This window comes from Rattus norvegicus, chromosome 4 (assembly GCF_036323735.1).
Source record: "Rattus norvegicus strain BN/NHsdMcwi chromosome 4, GRCr8, whole genome shotgun sequence".
In the NCBI taxonomy this organism is placed as follows: Eukaryota; Metazoa; Chordata; class Mammalia; order Rodentia; family Muridae; genus Rattus; species Rattus norvegicus.
Window position 1 is genome coordinate 69532237 of NC_086022.1, and position 10446 is coordinate 69542682.

Genomic DNA, 10446 nt, shown 5'->3' on the forward strand with positions numbered 1-10446 from the left:
TGAGGGAGGGGAAAAAACATGACACTGTATGAGGGGAAAAAAGGAAAAAAAAAATCTTCATTTACCTCTGTCCCTTACACATTATCATATGGACCACTTTAGAAGTCGCTTTCTAAATTTTTCCTGTGCAAATATAAATGTGAGTATAGATTTATTTAACTAATATATGTTTATATTATATTATTTCATATATATTTATAATATATCTATACATATTTATTTTATATTTATATATTTTATAATATATTTACATATAATATATGTTTAATTAATATAACTAAGTATATGTTTATATACAAATTTTTTTTCCTGAGACAGGGTTTCTCTGTGTAGCCCTGGCTGTCCTGGAACTCTCTATAGACCAGGCTGTCCTTAAACTGAGCCTGCCTCTGCCTCCTGAGTGCCAGGATTAAAGGTATATACCAGTATGCTCGACTCTGTGCAGAAATTTTAGTAGGTTCCTGCAATCCTAGATCACACATGCTACTTGATTTAAATTTTTATTACATTATTTATTTGTGTGTGCATGTGCATGCATGTGTGTGTGTGTGTGTGTGTGTGTGTGTGTGTGTGTGTAATGTACACATGTCAGGGTGCACATGTGGAAGACATGGGGCAACTTGAAGGAGTTGACTCTCTCCTTACTTGTGGGGCTCAGGGAATCAACTCAGATTATCAGGAGGGGGAAATACCTTTACCTGAGTCATCTTGCCAGCCCCGGCTATATGACTTTTAAATGCTGTTATCATATATTTTTTTAAAAAGAACACCTGCTATATAGATGGCCTCAAATTTGTGACTCTTCTGAGCTCGAGGATATCATAGTTAATATTTTCTCACATATGTATGTGTGCATGGCACATATGCTTCCTTATTTTTTAAATCTTTTATTCTCATGTCTAGGGTCTGAATACAATATAACTTATTTAATAATCTTCCTATTCATGGGCATGTAGATTGTTTCCTTTTTTCTATTAAAAAAAGAGAGAGAGACACCTTGTTTGACATTTTTCTGTTTTTTAATTATTTCTATGGTTTAGCTGTGGAGTCCCTGAGTCAAAGAGCATCCACCCTTAGCTTCCTGGTAAATATTGCAAGGGCCACTTTAGGTGGCAAAAGCTTAAGTGGAATGGCTTCTTTTAGTGGCCAATGCCACAACCATACATTCAGAAAAAGCATGGCCAGTGGACAGGGTTGCTCTGCGCTCCATCTAAATGCTCCTTGTGGCTCTCGAGTGGCTCACAGCTGTGCTCTGCTGACAAGCACAGAACAATGATTGCTACCCTTGGGTCTTCCCAGAGAACACCTCTGGCTGTGTTCTCTCGTGCAGGTTGGTACATGACCACAGTCTCTTAAGAGTTCATTGTTAAGCTGAGGGGTTATGCCAGTTCTGCTAAGTGCTCTTAATAACCTGCATGTTTCGTGGTGTGTTTACTTTAGGAACCGAGCTACTAATTATTGTGACTCCTGGGTCATTACTTTCCTTCTTAGTTTGCTTGCTTCTTTTAACCACATTCCCATCTTTCGCTCACTGCTGATAGAGTTATATCATTTGTGTATACACAGGAAAGTATCAGAGGTACCAAGAAAGGCTTAATATAAATGAATAAATATCATAACCCTTCCTAAAATACACGATTGTAAGCTGAATACTTTTTTTTTATCTGCACTGGATTGTTATTCTGGGAGAAGAGTGTGTATAAGGGGAGAGGCAGAAGTAATTATCCCATTGAAATGTAGGCTCAGAGACTATTTCCAGGCCAATGGAAATGTTTTGAGTCACTCCTATAAACTAGCATATGGGAGATATAACAATAAGCAAGGTGACTGAACATGACAATAATGCATTGTGTGTTTCGAAAAAAATTTTCTAAGGACTCCTAAGGACTTTCTAAGGACTTTTCTGCGAGTAAGTGGTTCCTTCAGTAATGCAGGGAGCAATTCAAAAATGGTAAAAAGAGGCCAGGCACAGCAGCCAGGTCTACATAGCAAGATCCTGTCTGAAAAAAGGAAAGACTAAAAGAAAAAAGAATTTTGGAATTCTTAATCATACAGAAACAACCAATGTTTCAGGGGTTAGGGTAAGATGGACTTACCCTAAGACAAGCTTGGGAGTCCTGGCAGAGTCACCTGCATTGAGGAGTCTGAGAACTAGTCTGGGCAAGGTTCTCTGTCTCTGACTTGGTCTCATCTCTGTCTCTGTCTCTCTCCAACATTGATAATAGTAATTGGAAATGCATACCTTAATTTGAACATTATATAATACATACAGTGTATCAAAACAACACATGCTCTGGAATGTGTAGAAAACAGTTTAATATCAGTTATGATGATATTAAAAGTATAGGAGCAGCTTTTCAAGGATAGGTTAAAATCTAAGTATCTTCCCAAGGATGAGATTTACTTCTATGTTTCTCTGAAACAGTGGGAGGAAGGCGACAGAGCCAGTTTTCCTGAAACATTGTATCTCTTCTGAGTTAGTTGCTAGGGATGGAGAAAAATAAGATACACTTTGGTCCTTGAATAACTCGCTTTCACAAGCACATTCTATGATAGAAAAACCGTCTAATATCGAACATGGCATGAAGTGTGAAGGGAGCAGGGAGGAGAGACAATGGGTTTTGTCTCGGGTGCCAGGGAGGCTTCCCTATGATGCAGACAGAAAGGGTTGAGCAGGAGTTGGCTGAGAAAGAATAAATAGAAGGGCTGGTGAGGTTCAACAGAGGCTGTTTCCAAGAAGGGAGAGTAATAGGCTTGATTAGTGAAGCATTTGGATCCCTGGTGCACTCAGGACCTTGGAAGACACTGAAAGTTACTATGAACCCTAGGTTAGTAGGTCTCTTGTGGTATGCAGATTGCCTGGGGGCTCAGTAAGGCGTGGATTCTGATTCTGAAGGTCTAGGGTGGACCTGCATTCCTAACGAGGTCCCAGGGGCTCTGTGGACCACACTCAGAGTAGGAAGGCTGTAGGCACTGCTGACTGTGACTGCCCTTGTCCTGTCAGTTGGCACGACTTCAGAGCAAAAAGCAGAGCGCGAATTGCCTTTTGCTGTAAGCAAATGAATACAAAGCAGCTGGAGGCTCTCTTTTGGAAAATGTGGCACTGCAGGAACAAGTTCTGACTGACCTATCCTGGAGGTCATCTGCCCGGATGATATGGAAGCCAGTGCTACAGGCAAGGTGATAGACAGGTGTGGATTGGCTTAGCCAGTTCCTGTTGATCAAAATGGTTGCTCAGTCGTGTAACCCTGAGTCTCAGGGCCTGTGTTGGAGGCTGGGAGGAAGGTGGGACACATGGAATTGTCACAGACTTTAATTGTTTACGGGGGTTCCTTCAGCATAATAATTAGAAAACAGAAACCATAGTAGTGTTATCTTGACTATGTCTTTTCAGAGGTTTAGCTTGTATTGAGAGAATAGCCACACCATTCTGGGATGCTTCGATTTGAATACCTGACATTGTTTTTATCTAAAACTACTTACTCTTTGTACGTCAGCTAAGAACAAATGACATTTTGGGGTTGTTGAAAGGAAAATTATACAAATTCTAGGTTTAGAAATATAAAATTAAAAGAGTAAGCCCCAAAAGCCACAAACTCAGGGCTAAGCCCTGCCGCCAGGAATAGCAGGCCATAAAGATAAAGAAAAGGAATACAAAACCAGCTCAGGCTATCGAGGACTGACCCATAAACCATCCAAAGACATCCCCCCAGCTTACTCAGAGTCATACTTTAACCAGATGTCCTCCAGACCCTGATAAGCCCCTACTTGTGCTTTTCAGCCATTGTGTCCTACAGAGAGCACTCCAGGAAACCGGGCAGCCCAAGCCTAACCAGAGGTGTTTCAAATACAGATGCTTCATCAATTTTGACAAACTTTTAAAAATAATGAGGACCTGAAGACCCAACCCTTCTCCTGATTTAGTAGCTCTGTTCCAGGAACCAAGGGGCCATAAAACCTTCTGGCCTCCCCTTATCTCCTGGAGCCATAAAACAATCCTGTAACTTGTGGTGCATTCCCCTTTGACATCCCCCATCCCCTGGTGCTCACAGCCTCTGCCTTTAAATACTCTTTTTCCCAGCCTCTCGGGGCGACACCTCTTTCTCCTGCGCAGGATACGTGTCGGCCCGGAGATCTCTGTAATAGGTCTCCGTAATAAACCTCGCCTTTGCTTATTACATCCAAAATGGTCTCTCTGTGTCTGGGGTCCGCGATTTCCCAAGACTTGAATAAGGGTCTCTCTGCGTGGGATCTTTCATAATGGGGGCTCGTCCGGGATCTGTGCGACCACCCCAGACTCCGAAGACCCCTTGGAGGTGAGTTGGATGTTTGTCTGAGTGTTTCTGTGTGAGCGGCGCCGCAATTGTCAGTCTGTGTCTGTCTCTGTTTTGGTTCCGCCGTGTGTGTATATGTGTGTGTCTCGGTACCGGTGAAGTCTCACTCTGGTCAGTACTTAGAGAGTGGAAGTGGAATCTCACTCTGGTCAGTGCTTAGAGAGTAGACGTGGAGTCTCACTCTGGTCAGTACTTAGAGAGTGGACGTGGAGTCTCACTCTGGTCAGTACTTAGAGAGTGGACGTGGAGTCTCACTCTGGTCAGTACTTAGAGAGTGGACGTGGAGTCTCACTCTGGTCAGTACTTAGAGAGTGGACGTGGAGTCTCACTCTGGTCAGTGCTTAGAGAGTAGACGTGGAGTCTCACTCTGGTCAGTGCTTAGAGAGTGGAAGTGGAGTCTCACTCTGGTCAGTGCTTAGAGAGTGGACGTGGAGTCTCACTCTGGTCAGTGCTTAGAGAGTGGACGTGGAGTCTCACTCTGGTCAGTACTTAGAGAGTGGAAGTGGAATCTCACTCTGGTCAGTACTTAGAGAGTGGACGTGGAGTCTCACTCTGGTCAGTGCTTAGAGAGTGGAAGTGGAATCTCACTCTGGTCAGTGCTTAGAGAGTGGACGTGGAGTCTCACTCTGGTCAGTGCTTAGAGAGTGGAAGTGGAATACGTGTTAGTGTCTGTTGTCTGTATTCTGTTTCTGTGTTTGGTATCCCAGAAGCAGCTAAGGTTAAGCTGCAGTTTGGGCCAGGTACTGAAGGTACCAGGCATCTGTGAAAATTGGTTATAGGATGCTTTGTCTTGGTCTTGTTTGTCTGGTTTGTTTACTGTGGTATTGTCGAGTGTCTTTTTGGCTTTTGTTTCGTTTTTTAATTTTGGACTGATGACTGTGTTTGAATTTGGACTGACGACTGTGTTTGAATTGAAATCTTGGACTGATGACTGTGTTTGAAATCATGAAACTGTTTGCTTTGTTCGTCAAAGAGTTTTACTTGGTCCTCCTGGTGCTTAAGTTAAAAGTTAAAAATAATTTGCTTGAGAAAAATTGTTTTCTGCCAGGGAGTTTTGTCTTTCTCTCTTGAGCCTCCTCCCCAAAGAGAGAGGCCCCTCCCTTTACTCCCTTTGACCAACCTAGCTGCTGTTAACAGTTGTGTAAACAGACATTAACAAAAACCTTGAGGAAGAAACCGCTCGTAAATAAAAAAGTTCCCCAGATTAGGCCTTCTGCTATAAAACAAGTATAGTGAGTAGAAAACTTAATTTTATTGACCCTGCTCTAGGGGAGGTGTGTTGGTTGATAGCCAACGTTAATTTTTAAAACATAGTGTTTTATCTGTGCTTGTGCTCGCAACACACAGTAGGGGGGAGCGAAATTAGCTGCGGAGCTGCTGCAGTGAGCATGGGGACTTCTCAAGTCTCACCCAATTTTTCTGGCTCTTCAGGAGCTGTTTAAAAGGAAAAGGCTTAAGGTAAAAAGAAACACTATAGAGAGATTTCTTAGTGAATTACTACACCTTGGTTCGCGATCTCTGGGAATCTCATGGTGGACAGCTGAGATAAGCTAGAAAAGGATTTAAATTTTGCTTGGGAACAAAGAATCTTAAAGGCGGAGTTTCAGCCGGTATGGCACTTAATGCGTAGCTGCCTAAAAGATCAGAAATGCTGTCAACAGGCTATAAAAAAGGGACAGGCTGTGTTAGAAATGCTACAGGAAGAATGATCTAAAAAGGCTGAGAGTGAGGTGGGGGAGGACTCTAAAGAAAACAAAAACAAGAAAGAAATTTCTGCTTTTAGTGGCCAGACCTTCAACTCTTGCTCACAGAAAGAGAGTGCTCATTAAGAAAAGTTCTTTAGGGAACCTGCCTTATCTGCTGGCCCTATTCCAAGAGAGGAGTCAGTCTCCAGCATTAAATTACTTTTCTCACTGGTCATCATTAGCATGGAGAATGCCTTTGATCCTATCCCCACAGCAGCCAGTTCCTGTCCCTGTGGTCGAAATGTCCCAGGTTGGGGGACAGAGAAGCCCCTAAAATAGTTTCAAAGAATCTACAACAAACTGTGAAAAACTTTGTTTTGTTTTGCCAGTTTGAATTTAGAATTCAGGCTTTGGCTGTGGCCAAGGTCAGGATTAATGTTTTCGTTTCCATGGGCCCTTAGCCCACTGAGACAGTTTGGTGAAGGACTACTACTGCAGTCCTGATATTCAGAGACATGGAGAGAGCTATTTTTTTTTTTTTTATTATTAAAGGTTGGTACTATAGTATTAACAATCTCTTTATTAGATGTAAGAGACAAGAAGCCCAGGTGAACTGGTTACAATTCTTTTGTCAGCTGCTTAGTATCTAACACTCAGGTTCTAACCGTCTCTCCATCCTTTTGTTATTAGTTCTTACTAGAAGCCTAGTGTCCTTCAGAGGCTGGGTTTATTGAGAGACAGAGTCACTGAGCTGGCACCAAAGGGAGGTACTCCTTAAGGGAAAATCTAAGTCCAGAGAGACAACCTGTAACAGATAGACTGCCCCTCTGCTCACTTTTCTGTTTCACAGACACAAGGCTTTTTTGTCCCAAGAAAGCCTCCTGGCTTAGCTGTGTGACTAAATGCTATTTGTCCTCTTCAGTGGACCTCTATTCTCGAGATTCCCTTGTTTTCTCACCATCCCATTTGAGATGCTTGTTAGTAACTGTTACAGGTCTTCTTTACCACCGAGGAAAGATGGAATCCTACTAGAGGCCAGAAAAAATGTTCCAGACACGGATGGAAGGCCCTCACTTCTGCCTGTTGACTTCAAAACGCCTAAAGGTAGGGAGTGCCAGGTCTGCCCCCAGGCTCCAAGGGTGGGTCTCTGAGGGGCTAGAAAATGCCCCACCAGTCTGGCTATGATAAGGAAAAGATATGAAGAGAATGTTACAGAAATTTAAAGGGTTAAGTTAAGTTGCTGAGAGTTAGTACAAGTTACAGAGAAAGAGGTAAAAAGAACAGGAAGCTAGAGAAGAAAAGAGACAAAAAAAAAAAAAAAAAGAAGAAGTTAGAGAGCTAAAGAGAGATAGAAGACAAGAGAGGAACATATACTGGCCACAGTAGTTAGGGAACCTAGGAAGATAGTACCTGGCAACAGAAGAGAATTCCTGGCTAAAGATTAGTGTGCCTAACACAAAGAAAAAGGACATTGGGTCAGGGACTGCCACAGAAAGAACAAGAGGGGACACTGGAGAGCCTCTTGGTGCTGGCTATGCACAGAGATAGAAGGGAAGCCCGCCCAGTTGTTTTGTGGATACAGGGACCCAATGCTCTGTGCTCCTATGCTCCAGTGGGCCAATATCCAAAGACCTTGAGTACAAAGAGCTACTGGCAACGAACAATACTTATGGACTGCCCGAAGAACAGTGGACCTTGGCGTGGGCCGGGTAACCCACCCACTAATTCATGGTCATCCCTGACTGCCCCTATCCCTTGCTCATGAGAAAACTGTTCTCCAAAATGGCTTACGTGGGCTAAAATGGCTGGGTGAGGCCAGGTGTATGCATATCTGCAGACTATAAATGTGGAGCTTAAGACCTGTTTCAGTGCACCAGTACCTGATGCTGGGAGATGTGTGGCTTAGTGCTTTTCGGCCTGAAACACATCACTCCTGCCAGCCGGGCACTAACAATTATCACCCAATCCAGGACTTAAACTGTGATAGAGTGGCTGATGTTTTGCCTTTGGATAGAGTGTCCCAAAAGATGGGACCACTGGTCAGCTGCCATGGACTAGATTCTCCACTGGTTGGGGACAATCTGGTCACCTTGCTGCCCAATCCGGACCTGGAGCCACCACAGCACGAGTGTCAAACACTGACAGAAGCACATGGGTGGAGGAAAGACCTCTGCGACTGGCTGATTGACCCCTGCTGAAAGCCGAGGACCTTGTCCACAGACGGGAACAGTTCTCTTCATGAATGAAGATCAGAGACAAGTGGGTACTGCCATGGTGGACAACACAATGTCATCTAGAATGGCTGAACCCCAACCCCCCAGCACATCAGCGCCACAGATGTCTTTGCCATCTCTTAGATGCCCTGATGAAGCCAACAACTGTGAGTACTATTCATTGCCCAGGACATCAAGAAGGAAGAGATTCAGTGACATGAGACAATAACAAAACAGATAAAGTGGCTCGGGAAATGGCTATACAGAAGCCTATCCTGGTTACAGGCCTACAAGAAATAGCCACTGGGAACTGGGATTGGACTAAGAGATGGCCTCACTTAGAATGTACAACAGAAGAAAAGGCCCAAGTTGTTTAAAAGATAAAAAGACAATGACACACTTGGGGAGAAAGCTGTACCCCCCCCCCCCAAAGAACAAACAAAAGACTCACTTTGCCAAATTAAGAAATGGACTCATTTAGGAGATAAGAAGTTTGTCCAAATAGTTAAAATATATGTAATAGACTTTAAGATTTTAGCCAAGAGAGACAGTAAAAAGTATAAGGTATGTCAATAAGTGAATGCTTAACAAACAAACAGGACAAAGAGACCTAAAAAGTTTAATAAAAACTCAAAGTGAACTTTATTGAGATAAAACCAGAAAAATATAATCACAAATATCTCCTAGTGCTTGTAGATACTTTTTCAGGAATAGATTAAAGCTTTCCTCACCAAACCAGAGACGGCCTCTACAATCATCAAGAAGATACTGGAAGAAATCTTCCCCAGGTCTGGAGTGCCCAAGGTAATCTGGTCAGACAACGGCCCTACTTTCATTGCCAAGGTAAGCCAGGGTGTGGCCAAGTATTTAGAGGTCGATTAAAAATTACATTATATCTACAGACCTCAACGTTCAGGACAGATAGAATAAATAAATAAAATTTTAAAAGAGACCCTGAACAAATTGACCATGGAGACTGGCACAGACTGGGTGACACTCCTTCCCTCTTGCTCTCTTCAGAGCAAGAAATACCCCTTCCAGATTCAGCCTTACCCTCTTTGAGATCTTATATGGGGCCTCAGCTCCCCTGACTGTATTAGATGATGTTACTGAACCAACATGTCATAGTGCCATAGTAATAATGATTTGTGTGCCAGGCTAAAAGACCTACAGGTGATACAGAAAGAAATCTGCTCACAGCTGACAGCAGCCTATGCCCCGGAGACCCCTGAGACATCCCATCAGTTCCAGGTCGGAAGCAGCTACACTGAGCCCAGACACCCGAGCCTCGCTGGAAAGGACCATACCTGGTGCTGCTGACCACCCTGACAGCCGTCAATTCTCAGCCCTCACCAGCCGTGTACTAGCTGTTAGGGCTGAGAGCTGGGACCTAGAGGGAAATTCAGTCATGTTTGTCCTGGGTTCCATCGAGATAGGTGTGGGGATAGGCTTGATTTCTATTACAAATGATGTAACATTACATATGTTAATACTCCTAACACTTCTTGGGACTGTGCCTCAGGGATCACAACCTGTATAAGTTTAGAAGTTCTAAAAGACAGTCATGACCTTGGTGTATAGGTTCAGATAGTGTCCAGATTGGAATCCTGATGCTAAAGACTTAGTAAGACACAAAAAAAAAAGAGTTGAGAATTACTTAGGGCTAGGGCTATCTAGGTGCTACAAGGGCAGCACAAGGACATCTGCTGTTGCCCTACAATACAAGGCTTATAGAGAATTCAGAACTGCCATTGACTCAGATATAAAAAGAGTAAAAGACTTTTTAGCTGACCTCCAAGAATACCTAACCTCCCTCTCAGAGGTAGTACCTGATATTTCTTAAAGAAGGAGTCTGTGTGCTATACTGAAAAAAAAAATGTTGCTTCTATACAGACCATTCAGGAGTAATTAAAGACTCCATAAATAAACTTAGAAAAAGGTTAGACAAAAGACAGACAAAAAAACACATCAGAGATGGTTCGAGAGCTAGTTTAGTAGATCTCCCTGGATGACTACCCTACTCTCTGCTACAGCTGGGCCATTATTAATAATTTTCTTGGTTTTAGTTTTTGGCCCCTGCGTGACAAACAGGTTAATTGCTTTTGTTAAAAATCGAGTGGGTGCTGTGCGGTTGATGGTTGTGAGACAACAGTACCAGTCAGTTAGGACAACTGGTGAGACCAAATACGAGACTTGATATCAAAATTCTAAGAT

At 43.0% G+C, this 10446-nt stretch overlaps 1 long non-coding RNA gene across 1 annotated transcript; it reads left to right on the plus strand.

Moving 5' to 3' along the window:
- Positions 1-305: 305 nt before the first annotated feature.
- LOC134486760 (uncharacterized) lies at positions 306-8344 on the plus strand. The gene is made up of 2 exons (XR_010066143.1): positions 306-4316; positions 7002-8344. It is a non-coding gene; the product is annotated as an uncharacterized LOC134486760 (long non-coding RNA).
- Positions 8345-10446: the final 2102 nt, after the last annotated feature.